Source organism: Sminthopsis crassicaudata, chromosome 3, assembly GCF_048593235.1.
Source record: "Sminthopsis crassicaudata isolate SCR6 chromosome 3, ASM4859323v1, whole genome shotgun sequence".
In the NCBI taxonomy this organism is placed as follows: domain Eukaryota; kingdom Metazoa; phylum Chordata; class Mammalia; order Dasyuromorphia; family Dasyuridae; genus Sminthopsis; species Sminthopsis crassicaudata.
The window spans coordinates 288,902,738-288,918,671 of record NC_133619.1 but is presented as its reverse complement, the minus strand read 5'-3'; the positions used below and the strand labels follow the sequence as shown (position 1 = coordinate 288,918,671).

General features: G+C 31.4%; 1 protein-coding gene across 4 annotated transcripts in view; it reads left to right on the top strand.

Moving 5' to 3' along the window:
• IL1RAPL1 (interleukin 1 receptor accessory protein like 1) overlaps positions 1-15,934 on the top strand; it is a 1,478,533-nt gene that overhangs the window by 746,163 nt on the left and 716,436 nt on the right. The gene's annotated exons all lie outside the window — the stretch shown is intronic.

Sequence of the window (15,934 nt, the reverse complement as noted above, 5' to 3'; positions counted from 1 at the left end):
TACAAAGGATATTATTTTTTTTTTTGCAACTGGCACCACTGTGTCTGTGTGTGTGTGTGTGTGTGTGTGTGTGTGTGTGTGTGTGTGTGTATTTAATATAAGGAATGAGGACAGGACATACATAGATTATAAAGGACAGTGAAAAAATTAATGACAACATACCAGTTTTAGAAATCATGTGTCCTCATTCTGTATTGTCACTGGCAGAAAGAGAGTAATTGATAGACTCCCACGGCATTTTCTCAGAAAAAGCTATTTCGTTAAAAGTTTCCAAGGCAACTTTCTCAGAGAAGGCTTGTTTAGGAGATTGAGATGGGGACATATTGATAAAAAAGATTTATTTATTTTAATGAAATAATACAACTATTTTTGAGAGTTAGGGTATGTTGGGTAAAGAATGCCATACATGGATTCAATTAATTAGTCAATCAATCAAAATTATTTGTTGAGCCTTTAATACAGTCAGGCATTGAACCAAACCCTGGGAATACAAAGAAAAACAAAAATGCTGCTGTCCTCAAGCAGTTCACATTCTGATGGGAGGGGAAAATGTAGGAAAAAACAAAAACAAAAAACAAAAACTCATTTCCTTCCTCAGATACTTTTGGAAGCTTTATACAGTGGTTGGTGCATAACAGGCACTTAATAAATGCTTTTTTTTTTTTTTTTTTTTTTACTGATTGACTTATGATTCACATTACTATAGGGAAGTAACAACTGCTTAGTGCCTTATTTTTACATTTATGGATATGTGAATGATAACTCCACTTCCTAGGACTGATGTGAAGAAATTATTTTGCAAACTTAAAAGTAATTTGAGTGAATATTATTATCACTTTTCCTGTAAAGAGAGCATAATTGTCTTTGAAAATCATTTTTACAACACTCTAATGCCTCTAAAACGTCTCTCTTCATGAAATTCAGAAATCTACCCTTAGAACTATACATACATTGAATTTCCTCTTTTTATCAATATAGTAACCCTTTCCTGATTAGTTCTTTCTAGAATATAGGGACAGCAATGGAGAATATGTCAAGCTGTGGGGTATAAACTGTTAATGATAAATCATGCCTACTATTTTTATGACATTTCTTATAATAGAATCATGCATCTTAGATATAGAAGAAACTTCAATGTATCATCTGTCTGAACCTTCTTACTATTTTAAGGAAACCAAGATATAAGGACAATTTTAGAGAAGAGACAACTGAACCCTAGAGTAGTTAAATATGTCCAAATGGATGAAAGAAAAATAAAACTTAAATATTCTGGAGACTTCCCCCATACCTATACCTACATTTCTACCTGTTGAAACTATATCAATATTTCAAATTCCAGCTTAAATGATACATTATCTATGAAATTTTCTTTGATTCTCTAAAGAGAAGCATTTTCCTTATTCCCTCTATAATTCTCTATACAATTTTTATGACTTGATGTTACATCACTTTTTACAATGTTTGTTTGTAATTTAAAATTTTACTAGAAAATATTTCCATAAAGTTAGAGAATGTGCCTTATCCATACTATTAGTGCCTTATACAAACAATGTTCTCCAGAAATGGTTGATGATTTAATTGAATTGTTGAGTTTTTCAAGCTTTGTTTCCTAACTTCATTGGAATGAATATACTTATATTTCTTTCAATTTCTTCAAAAGCACACATTTAAATTAACACAGTGTCATAGGTTTAGAACTAGAAGGGATTACAAAGACATTTGAGTTTGATGCCCTTATTTTCCTGATGAGGAATATACCAGTGAATGAATTCTTCAGCATCACTTATTTATCACGTACTTGGAATATTTTTGAGGTGATATTTGCTCTTAGTAGTTTGTGATTGCAAACCTATTACCAAATCCAACACTATATTGCCTGTCTAGTCACTGTAGTTTATCTTATAAGTTATTAGACTCCTAATAATAATTCCATGTTATTGACAAACCACTAATTAACTAACTTTCAAATAAGTTTAGTTTCATCAGTTTGTCAGTAAGGTACATGTGCCAAAAGGGTTCATATGTTTAATTTAATTAAATTATTCATTTGAAATAAATAGATTAAGCATTTCAACACCTTGTATGTTCCAGATACTAAGTAAACAGATAGAAGAGAGAGTCCTAATCCTCATGGGCATTTTATATAATGTCTGGTATATGTCCAACACTGTTCTAAGCACTTTATAATTATTATCTCACTTGATTCTCATAACAATCTTTCTAGGTAACTGCCAATATTAGCTCCACATAGATGAGGAAACTAAGGTAAGCAAAGGTTAAATGTCTTAGTTAGTTACCTCATAGTTACTACGTATCTAAGATATGAGCAAATTCCAGGTTGTTCTAATGCTAGACCCCAGTACTCTATCCTGCCTCTAGACAAATTCCTACTAGATTTAAAGCAACTTTTTGAGCAATACCTCTTAACTTATGCCTTTCCCTTAAATTTATAAATTCATATGCGTTAACATAAATTAATTCTAACAAATATTCCAGAGCTAAGAAATATCCTGTATTTTATGCCTTACAAAAAGAATAAAGCAATCAACCACATTACCTTTCTAAACAATGAAGAACCCTTAATCCTAGCACTTATAATTACTTTGGAATAGGAAGTTGAACAAGATACATTATCCCATGCTGTAAAGGAGGAATCACAGTTTGTTAATCTTAGAACAAAGAACTTAATAACCAGTCTTAGGAGACAGGCCCAAAAGTCTAGAGAATTGCAGATTCCAATAATTTCATTTTCATTGAAGTAGCAATAAAATTTCAGGATGAGATGATAGTACATCTGGGATATATATATATATATATATATATATATATATATATATATATATGTATATATACACATGTATGCATATATGCATATATCTATATGCATAGTAAATATATGTGTGTATGCTATATATGTATATAGAAACTCAAAAATATGAAGAAATATTTTTAAAATGAACAGTAGCTAAATGCAAGATAGCTTAGCAAAAAGGACACTACTAATTGGGAGTTCATTAAAAGCTTCATATAGAAGATGGTACTTGGTCTGCATTAAAACTTAATAAAAAAGGGAATCAGTAAAGTGCAGGTAATGAGGGCATGCATTTTAAGCAGTGGGAATTGTAACGTGCTCTCCTGGCAGTTACAATTACTAGTCTGTCCTAGACCCACCAGAGTACATTTGACCACTGTCCTTTGCAGTGTGAACTCTACCCGGCTCGCCTCCTCTGAGGCCTTCAAAGGTCTCTGGCCACAATCTCTTGAATCTATAGCTTAATAACCAGTAGTGCACTCAAGAACAACCACGTGTAATCTTAAAAGCCTTTATTATACCTACTCACATAATGCCCTGACTGATGCCCTGACTTGTTGGTTCCCGAGTGAACACCTGGTCAGAAGACCCATGTGTTCACTACCAAAACCCTTACCTCTTTTGGCTATCCATCTTGGCTTGGCCACCCAGGCTGGGAAGCCAGGGTGAAGAACGCCAGGTTAAAGAGACCGCCTGCTGCCTGCAGTGGGCTTACATAGGGCCTGTGAGGTCACACACACAGCCAATCAGCAAGAGAGTCACCCATTACAAAGCTATCTCAATATGGCCAGGATCCCGCCCAAGGGCAGTCCTAATATCCACAGAAATTACTTCCGGGTCTCAATGATGCGCTGTGGTGCAGCCCATTTAAAGGCTCCTTACAGGGAATAGCCAGTGCAAATGCATAGAGTAGAAAAGAAAGCCAGTTTCTCTGGATCTATTGTAAAATGGGAAATGATTTCTATTTCAGCCAGAAAAATGGGTTGAAACTAAAGTGTGTAGGACTTTACCTGTAATTCTTGCTACTAAGGAATGCTGAAAATGATGAGTTGTTTGAGTTCAGGAATTCTGAGACAGTATGTCTAAAATCTAAAACACTGTGTGTATGTAGCTATAAAGAAAATTGTTTCTCTCCTTTATTTTTCTGAGATTTATCATAGCTACAAATAGTAGCTACAAATTATTTTTCAATAACTCTTGAAAGCGTATCTCCACTGTGAACCAAACTTATTAAATTACCACTTTTCCCTTTGTCTTTTTTCCTCTGACTTTCTGCTGTTGCACAAAATAACGGTTTCTTACTACTATTTTTTTTCATTTTCCTTAATGTTTACCAAGATTCAACTCTAACTCATTAACTTAACATAAAGAAAATTTATGAGCACATAATTGTTTTTCCATATTTTAAATTCACAATTCTCAATGAAGTAATTGATAATGTACTATATATATATATATATACATATATATATATATATGTACACATATATTTAAGAAAATTGTCCTTTTCATATAGAATAAAGAAGAAAGTATAATATAATATATAATAATATGTTATAATAATTGATCTGGAAGTTATAAAGTTCTATATTAATAATTTGAAAGTAAATTAATAAAATGGCTATAGATATCTTAGACATAGTTAGAAAAATATGGTCTATTGTTGTGATCAAAACATCATACATTTAAAACTGGAAGGGATGTGAGGTCATCTAGCCTGACCAATTATTTTAGAGATGAGGAAAATTGAAGTTCAAAAGATAAAGTGGATTTTCCAATGTCATAGTAGTAGTTAGCAATAGATCTGGGATTCACTCCTGGGTTCTCTCTCAGGCCAGCTCTCAAAATAAAATGATTGTAATCTTCACTGTATTTACATCATTTTGTGACTTTAGGTCAGACATGTCCTTTCCTTAAAATATTAGTTTCTTCATTTGACAAAAAAAAATGAGTTGTAATTAGATAATGCTGAGGTCCTTTTAAAATCCCTGTCTTCTGTTTGGACATGAATTACTTGACTTAGGTATTTGTTTTTGGTAAATATTAAGAAGACTTGAAGAAAAATCTAGCAAAAATAAAAGTATCCAATAGAAGTTTCTAACAAAGCAATGGTAAAATGGCATGCATTGTTGTATCTACTATGTGCACAATGCATGAGATAAAGTATTTTAGACAAATAATATATAGAGGTAAGAAATGAAATGAAAAACTAATTGGAGAGAACACATAAAAATAGTTTGATTTAGAAAAATTGTGGTATACTTTTTTTCTGGAAATATCAATAATTTCCTACTATCAAATTATATATATTAATATAATCTTTTTAAATGAAAATAATTTGTTTCAATGGATTCAATAAGTGGATAACACATGAATTTAGATTTAATTATTGCCATGAAAGCATAGTCCACAAAACATTCAGGGTAATATGACATCATTTATCTGCAATAAAATCCAATCTGATGTATGTAACAGCATCTGAGATTCTATAAGGCAAAAATAAAAAAAAAATTAAGATTTGTGTATTGATACAATGAATGAAAGTGATTAGAGAAATGTACTATTGGAAAGACTTTGTCAGTTTTATTTTTATTTAAATTTATAATAATCATTATAAAAATGTGTATGGCTCATTATGATTATAACATTCTGTTATATCAATAAATTTATTTGATCCCCATAGCAGCCATTTGAGGTAAACATTCTTAGAATCCTTTGGTAAATGAGAACAAACACTTCAGAGAGATGAAATAACATTTCCATGCCAAGACAAGTTAGTGTAAAAGCCAGGAAACTTAGCACAGGTCCTCTACTTCTACATCCAATATTTTTTCTACTATATTTCATTAAGCAATGGAAGAACATAGAAAAGGAAGACAACTTCATAACTTTTAATTTAGTGCTTATGAAAATTCCCTGAGCTTTGAAGGTGAACAAAAATAGAACTTCACTCACAAATTTAATTAATAAGAGTGGAACCAAATTTGATAGATACAATAAAAAGACTAAATGACATAAAATACTATAGTACAAAGAAAAGATAAAACATATAAACATAAAACTCTGGAGGAAAAAATAAAATCTACAAACTGATAAAAATTTGTAGTAGAAGTGACTTCCACTTATGGCAAAATGATATGCTAAAGAACACTTGTTTAACTATAATAGGTGTTAAATGGGAGCTACTGAGTTAGTCCATCAAAGCTTTCATTCCAGAAAGGTATGCATGAAAGGCAGACCATAAAATTGGTCCTGCTATACTGGATTACATTTAGGAAACTATAATATACATTTGATTCTAAGATGCAGGCTGATACAAAAATCTATCCTTATTACAAAAGTATTCTTTTAAATCATGGGGCTAACCTGATAACCTCAAGAAATTTTATGAGGTTTCAGTAATCAATTCTTAAAGGTAAAGGCATAGTATGCAAAATGGACAGAAGGAAGGAAAGAGAAAGAAAAAAGGAGATAAAATGGAAGAAAAGAAAAAAAAATAAGAGAGAAGGAACTGTGTTGCTCAACTGGCTAGTTCAGTTGGGTAGACAGTGGAACAGCTCTTACTCCTAAACACAGCAGTGGTTGTTTGTCTTTCATTCTAAAAGAGCACTGTGACATCAGGGAGATCATGGCATGCCATGCATGTCAATTGGATTTAAGTGAGGGAGTGCTGTGCAAAATCACAATCTCACTTTTGATTGCTGAAACTTTGCAAGATACCTTGGAGTTTACTGGCTAGAACCAAGCCTTAAACGCAACTTACTCTGGTTCTCAAGGACAATCAATAGGTCCAGGCTAATTTCCACTTGATCACAGTTTAGGCTCTGAGTGAATGTAAATAGTCATTTTGTTTTCTGTTTTAAGCAGAAACCCTGAAAGTTTTTTCTTCCTAGGCTTATTTTTGTTTCCTTTGAGTAGGTAAAATAGATCATTCTTTTCCTCTTATCTAATATCAATCACTGATTAGGTAATACCTCAGTCAGACTGAGACACATTATAGATTTGCAAAAGTATTAAAAAGGACAAATGTTCCCACTACTTCCAGAACCATCTCCAATCATGCTGATAACTATTTTGCCACTGGACAGCTCTGGAGGAGAAAATGAGACTGGTGACTTTTTGCACAGCTCTCCCTTATTTAAATCCTATTCACTTGCATGCCCTATTATCACCTTTCCGATATCATGGTCTTCTGCCAGAATGAAAGACATACGATAATAATCTTCAAGGAACTTTTTTTTGATAACTCATCAAAGAAAATCTGTCTGAAAAAAATAAAAATCATCAGAAACCTAAAAGGCAAAGAAGAGAAACATAATTGATATAGGTGGGTGAAGCCATGTTAACAAAAGTGACTTGTACACAACAAGTGGTATAAAATCTATTACCCAATCAATACAATGAAAAAAATAATTAAGCATGTACTATATGTCAGGCTCTATTCTAAGTGTTTAGGATATAATTAATAAGAAATAAAACAATTCCTGCCTTCAAGGAGCTTACAATACAAAGAAGCACTAAAATTTCTGGGTAGGGTGACAGCAGATATTTCAATTAATACATTTAATAAAGAATTCATTGATGAGCCAAGACAAGTATGTTTGTGATTATATTTCTGAAGGCCATAATTCTTATATAAATATATTTTTTGCAGAATTGTAAGAAAACCTCCAATAAGAAATGTATTTTCTTTCACCCATATTTTAAAAATAAAACTAAAAACAAAACTTTCTGACATTCCATAGTAATTATACTTCATGCATTACAAACCAATATTGACTTAGATTAATGTGCTTATTATCCCATATTAGTCTGATAAATATGTAATAATTGCACAAGTGAAAATGACTTTTTATTTCCTGTTACATTTGATGCAAATACAACATATTGATCTAAATACAGAAGCAGACTGGAATCACTAACTGTGTGGCAGGTTTGAAAATGAATATCAGCTTGGCCCCATCTGGCTACAAATTTTATTTCTTAACATTTGAGTTGATCAGTGCACAATCTCTGCTAGCATCTGTGATTGGACGTGATGATTTATTTCTGCACTTTAGTAGGGAGAAACGAAAAAAGAGAAAAAGAGGGGAAAGATTCTAAAACATAAAACCTTTATCATTTTCTTATCTATTACCCATTTATGGCATGCTAAGCAAATAGTCCAAAAGCCTCTTTATATCCTATTTTGGTGACAAATTGCTATATTTGAGTTATATTAGGTTTGTTAACATTCATATGCAGGTTAGCTATTAAGTCATTTTGCTTATATTCAAATAACAATATGTTCTATGTGTCTGAGTCTTTTAATGTAAATGCTCAGAAATTTGAGCCAATATTGCTTTGGAACTTTCTCACAATAAAGTCCAAATTATTATAACTACTGTACAATATTAAAAGCTAGAAAAATTTTCTAAGAGCATTATAATGTAAAACAAGTTTTCATTTCTTATCTTAGCCCATAGATGTAGGAGATGATATAAAGTGAGTAAGGGAAATACAATACATTATGCTATTCTAATTAAGGATATGATTTGGCATCATTTGTAATATCAATGATAGACAATATATTTACTTTGAAGTTCTCCATGTATGGCTATTATGTTTATACCTACTAGCAAGAAATCATCTCAATGTGAGAAAAGTAAATATAGGAAATAGTTATTTAACAACCTTACACACTTATCCTCAAGCTTTTTAGCTTTTCAGGATCTGGTTCAACGTGTTTTCTTCCCATCTTCCTACATGTAAATGCATATGTATTCTGTATAAATTAATATTTTTGTTATACTTTAAAAAAAGCTGTCTGCCATTTTATTTTGAGATAAAACTTCATGGGCATGCATTGTTTTAAATAAATAGCTTTCTCTGGGAGGGAGACTGTATATGTGAACATGCATATTTCTCTCTCTATATATACATATACATATATTCCTTTCAACATTGTATAGGTACAACTTTATTTTTTTGCCAGAATTCTAGAAAGAAATTATTTTAGGGCTGTTGTGTGTTTGGTTCATGATTATGTAGAACATATACATAGCAGCTGAAAGTGACCTGAGGAAGTCTTCAAGAAAATTCTCTCACATCTGCCTTGAGCTACCCATATGAATTATGGGAGATCATTTAACTTTTTTAATTTTAGTTTCTCTCTTCTTATCAGTGAGTAAAATAATTTTTGACTATAAAAACCATCACTTTATATATTGTCAGGATAATTTGATCAGAAGAATAAACACTTCCTTGTCATTAGTAGAAGATTAAAAATGGACTTTTCTTTTGTATTTCAAGATTCTATTTATGTCATCTTTGTGTTTCTTTAAAAAGAAAAACAAGTTTTGATTACAATGGAAACATACATTGGAGGAATTACATTATTGTTTTCAATGTCTAGAAAGGTTAGTGTTTTGAATTAACAGCTGTGTCAATACACTGCTCCTCTACTAAAAACATACTTATTTTACATCACTTACTTTGGAGTAGGGGAAATTTGATTTTTGGAAAGTCTATAATGTCTTTTCCTTTGAAATGTTTGTTTCTGATTATTATAAAAAAACACTACTAATTGGATAAGGATTATTGTCAATTCCATAATAATAGGATTCTAAAGTGTCATGCATATTGTAAAGTTTATCTATGGCATGAAAATTAGAAGGACTTCTTCCTATGTAAGAAAATGCCATTACAAATCAAGGAAGGTAGCTTTGTTCTTTAGTCCCTCATAGTTAAGACAGATGATTTAGCTAGTTAGCTACCAATAGGCAAGATGCTCATTTGGCACAGGAAATAGTAGTTCCTGTTACAGATGGGAAAGAAAAGACATTGGATTTGATTTGTGAAATTGTGCTGTACAATGTCTTCAACTAGCTCAAGCTTCTCCATGAACCAGAAATCTATCTTTAAAAAAAAAACACTTTTTCCAGTAATGCTGAATACAACAATGAAAATTAACATAATATAATATCTGAAGATCTAAAAATCATGGCTGGTTTTAAGGGCAATGGAAATATGGATGATTTTCAATGAAAGGCTTCTATATTACCAGTGATAGTTTATGTGTATATGTGTGTTGGGGAGAGGAGAATTATAAAATATAATATACAGAAAACATGTAACTTGAAAATAAAAAGTAGCATATTTTAGTCATGAAGCAAGAGAAAGGCAAAATATATGAACAGCATTATTATTGTTATCTTAGTTACTAAATTGGCTTAGAAAAAATAAAAGCTTAGATTTTAAAAGTACTCCAAAATGTTATAGGTATCTTTTCAAGGAAGAGTGTTGGGAGAACATAGGACGAGATTATCACAGTCTACATTATTGGAGGGATTCCCTATATAGGCAAAATCATGGATTTATCAAAATCTCTTATTACTGATGAAGAAACAGAAACATGGGGTTTTCATGAACTTCCCATGATCACAAATTCAATAGGAAGCAAAATAGGGTCTTTAACAAAATAAGATCCTTTGTCTCAAGTCTGGTTTTCATTTTACCACAGTACACAACTTTCATTTGCTGTTCAGTAAAAAGTTAATCCTGCATTACAAATGATGAGGTAGTTACATTTCTAGTTTTAATTATTTCTGATATGAGCTCCTCCATTCTTTATAAGTGATTTTTTTCCCTTCTTCTGCCTTATTTTCCATGTAGAGACTGGAATATTTTTAGTCTCTCAAATACTTTTCTGCTATTGTCAATGCTTTTCAAAATTAAAACTTGGAATAGGAATACAATTGAATGTCAAAATGAAATCATACCATAAAAGTTATTGTCATAACTAGAGCATAGTCCATTCCATACTAGTAGTTATAGTAAAACTGTTGCCACTTATAGAGAGAATTCAGACATCTATCCATCCTCAGAAAATAACTCCTTCCTTAACCATTAAACATATTTCCTCTATATGACTGAAAAGTTAACAATTAGTGGTATAATGTAAAAAATGTGAAATTCAGTTGAGTAGCTGCAAAGAACCTAAATATTATCAATTTAATAGTACTAGTGGAAGCAGCAGCACCAGTACTCATACTAGTAACCCTAATAGCTAGAATTCATTTAGCTGTTAAATGTGTCATGGACTATGCAAAATGTTTTTTAAAAATATCATTTTGCTTTCATAAAAACTATGAAATATAAGTAGCATTATTATACCCATTTGTTAGGATTACAAGGTGATAACTCAGGTTGTCTAAACAATTCTCTAGCTCAGAATTCATGCCTTTAATTCAAACCTTTAAAAGGAGTTTACACCTTTAGACTTCTGAAAAGGAGTTTACACCTTTAAAAGCAGGAAGTTCATTGGTTGAAGTATTTCCCACAAGCCCCTGACTTCTCAGAAGCCCATTCTCTTCAAGGATAAAAGAAGGCAACATTGAGTCTGAAAGAGAGTCTAGACTGGGACATTGAGTTGGGATGACAGTCTGGATTGAGTCAAAGAGAAGATGTCCCATGGATTCGCAAGTCCATCAATCCCACACTTTTGGAGGGGAAAGCAAGAAATCTGCTCACAGAGGAAAGATTATACAGAAAAGAAACCTCCTCCAAGAGAAGGATTTTAACTGAGAGACAACAGGACCTTTACAATTTGGCACCCAATGTGGGGCCAGGATTTATTCTGAGCCCTTCAGAGGAGGTAGTCTGGACCTTGAAATTTTGGCACCCAAACAGAGCCATTACACCCATTTTATAGCTTAAGAAACTAAGAACATGTTGTTCAAGGTCACAAAGCTAGTAAATATCTAAGATAAGATTTTATCTAAAGATTTCTGGATTTTAAGCCCAACATCCTGTCTGTGATGCCTGTCATATTATATTCCACCTGCTTACCAATTTAAGTATACTCAAATTGTCACCATTTGAAAAGTGTCTATCCAGCAGGATGAATACAGAGAGGTTTGGAGAGACTTACATGAACTGACGCTGAGTGAAATGAGCAGAACCAGAAGATCATTATACACTTCAACAACAATATTGTATGAGGATGTATTCTGATGGAAGTGGATATCTTCAACATAAAGAATTCACTTCCAGTTGATCAATGATGGACAGAAACAACTACACCCAGAGAAGGAACACTGGGAATTGAATGTAAACTGTTAGGACTACTGTCTTTCTACCCAGGTTACCTATACCTTCGGAATCCAATTCTTAACGTGCAACAAGAAAATTGGATTTACACACATATATTGTATCTAGGTTATACTGTAACATATGTAAAATGTATGGGATTGCCTGTCATCTAGGGGAGGGAAAGATGGGGAAATTTGGAAAAATGAATACAAGGGATAATGTTATAAAAAATTACTCATACAAAAAAAAAAAAGAAAAGAAAAGAAAAGAAAAAAAAGTGTTTATCAATAACATGTGAGTGAGCTGCCATAGCTCTCAAAGTTTCAGAAAAGCTCCTAAGTTAATTCAATCATTCATTTGTTCAATTAATATTAGTGTTTGAAGGGGATAAGAAATAGACTCTATATTAAAATCATTGACAGTCTAGCAGAAGCAATAAATCACATGAGAAATAAAGTGTTTTGTTTTGTTTTGTTTTGTTTTTACCATTTTCTACTCTACCAATTTCCAGAACAAGAAAATGTCCTGGATTATATGATATATCCAGAATAGGTAAACTGAAATTATCAGCTCTGTTTATCTTTAAATTTTGCTATTTTCAGAATTTGTGACTATAATAAAACATTATAATAATGCTACCATTGATTTGCTTGTAAATGTTTAATAATCAGCTCTCAAGAGAATGCAGAAAAGAACATATGCTGAATACATTTTTAAATGTAAACAATCTGCATTAGTAAAATATTTTCTCTATGGTGTTCATAATTCAAGACAATCAATAATATAATAAATAAAGTTTCAATTTATGTAATTTGCTGATATTTGAGGTATAAATGCTTACATGAAACATTTAAGAATCAATCCATCATGATTCTGTATGAACTCACTCTGATTTCCTCCTTGTTGTTATTCAGTTGTTTTTAGTCATGTCTGACTGAAAGGAGATCATGATGCCATTTGGGGTTTGCTTGACAAAGATGCTATGGTGATTTGCTGTTTCCTTTCCAGCTCATTTTGCAGATGTCAAACCTGACGTAAACAGAGTTAGGTGACTTGCCTAGGGCACACAATTAATAAATGTCTACAACCAAATTTGAATTCAGAAGAATCATATTCCTGATTCCAAACCTAGCACTCTATCCCCTCTGCTACCCAGAGTTCCTAACATCCTCTTACAGACCCTCAATCACAAAATTTTGAATCCTTTTCTTCAGTCTCTTTAAAGCAACACTACATATTTCCTTATCAATTCTCAATGAAAATTCTATTTTTTAAATCAATTAATATTAGCCTATAAGCTCCTTGGGGTCAGAGGTATGGTTCTTTAAAATATTCCTCCTAACACCATGATATCATTTTATAAGCTTAATAGCTAATGACGCTCATCAGAATATTTTCTAATCTGGCACATTTCAACATTATGTCCTTTTCTATATATTTGTATACAAGGATATGTGTGTACACAAAAGGAACTAGGAATACATTTATGTGCATTTATAAAAAAGCACATCATAAGGAGAAGGTGATAATATCCCAGTTATTACTTAGCATATATATATATATATATATATATATATATATATATGCATATGCATCATTCTCCCTCCTCCCATTTTTGGCACAAACATATCCCTATGGGAATATATGTTACAATTCTTATTTTAAATGTTTATGGTTTAAAAAGCACCACTAAAATGGAATCGAATGTGTTCTGAAGAAATTCAGGGTATTTTAAATGATGTCAATACATGTCATTATGTAGTCAAATATTGTTTTGTGTAAAATACCTGACTAGATAACCTGCCACTGATGAACAGTGGTTTTTGTTGTTATTATTGTTGCTGCTTGTTTGTGTTTTGGTGGTTTTTTTTTAAACTATTCTATTTAATATGTAATTTATGAGATGGGAATGGGCACATGGACTTATTTTATTGGCATGAAGAACTTCAGACTGAGGTTTATCCCTGTACTTATCCACTTATTTTGATACCTTCTTGGCAATTTAGAATGTTAGAGAGTTTTATATAGTGAACCCAGACCTCCGTGGCTTCTAGGCCAACTAACTACTATATTATGTATCCTAAGGTAGGCGATAAAGGTTGGCTAAATTGTATGACTAGAATTTAAAACAGAGTACTGATTTAACTCTCCAGGTAATTCAATGGCACTTTTCCTATCAATCCTCCCTCATTTTGGGTGTGTTTAAAGATATCTGAAGGAAAGTTAAAATTTAAAAAGGTCCTTTACCAAAATCGTTAGTCTTATGACAATGGATTCACTTTTTTTTACATTAATAATTATTAAACATTTATATAGCACTTCATGGTTTAAAGAAGAATGTATCTGCTATTTCACTCATTATCCTTTTCAGGTAGGTAGTACATTATTAGGTTAAAAAATTTTATGATGGAAAGAGTGCTAGAATTAGAAACTGGAAAGACATAGATTCACATCCTTCTTCTGACATTTATTAGTTATAATATTTGGACCAAACCTTTTAGCCTTTCAGATTCAAATGCTCTATCTCTATTGAGTACTTTAAAAGGTTGCCATTAAAAAAAATTATGTTTTTAAAACACTTTAGAACCTTACAGTACTATATAAATGGCAGCTATTATTATCTGTATGTTAAAAAAGAGGAAACTGAGGGGACTTGCCTTAAGGTTATATGATTTTCAGATGACAAAGCCAGACCTCAAACCCAAATCCTTTAAGTCCAAATTCAGAACTAGTTAAAAAACATTATGATGCCTCTATAATCACTAAAAGTAACATTAATTGAGATAATTGAAATTTACCTTGTAAGCTACCATAAGTTCAAAATAGACATCTCTGCATCTTAATTGTTCAAGTTTGTATGTCCTTCTTTCTAAATATTACTGTCATTAATTTGTTAGAATGTAATTTTATAAATTCATAGATATTATAAATAATTAAAATATGTAATTTAGAAATATTCATCTTTCACTGAAATTTCTTATTTTAAAGTCTTTATTTTTCCCAAATGCTTAGTTTATAATAGTTACTTTAAATTTAAATTGGATATATAATAAAGGGAAAAAATCACTGCACAATGCTAAATTCTTCTTGTATAGAAACTTATGCACTTGTCTCATTAACAAAATGAAATACCTGCTCTCTGTCATACTGAAGAATCTGAGACAAATGGTGGCTTTAGGAAGCCCTTAAATATCAGATCTCAGTTTAATTGTGATCAAAATATGCAACCATTCACTCTGGGTATTATACAGCTGTGTAAATATTTTCAAAGTGGAAAGTCTAACACAAACTAACTAGAATTATACTACTTGAAGGATCTGAAAATATGAATTAACATGCTAACTAAGAAAAATTAAGATGCAAGGTATAAATATTTGAGCATTCTTAAATGAAACTACTATCTGATATCTATTTTTTATGGATGGTGGTAGCGTTTTGTTCTCCAAACAAAGGAAATTAAGAAAACTCATAGGTCTATCCATCTTGCCTAATCTAACTATAGAATCATTACATCAATATGAAATTATGCATTTAAATTAATTCAGATAATAAAAGTTAAATGGCAAGACTGGACAAGAAGTCCACACTTGTATATTTATTCTCTGTCTGTCTCTCTTTCTCACACATTTATATACACATTCACATACACACAAACACACAATCTTTTTATATAAACATATTCCATCTGTTTACTATGGTTTCTGGAAATTCACATTCAGTTTAACAAAACTACTGAAGCACAATAAACACAAATCTTTTTGACAATGAATTTTAGATACCTGGAGAAGGTTCCATAAATACATTCTAGCTGAGAATTCAAATGGGAGGAACATTTATCTTGGAAACATAAGACACATAAATATTGGCAGTGCATTTTTCTAAAAGGCATTTCATTCATATATAAAAATATGTGTGTTTATATATCTCTACATATAGAGCTATAAACATAGATGATGACTAACATTGCTCATGGATTCTGTGATACATATACATACATAGTCATTTATATGTCAGATCTCACTAAGATTGAAATTTTAGAAAAAATTATAT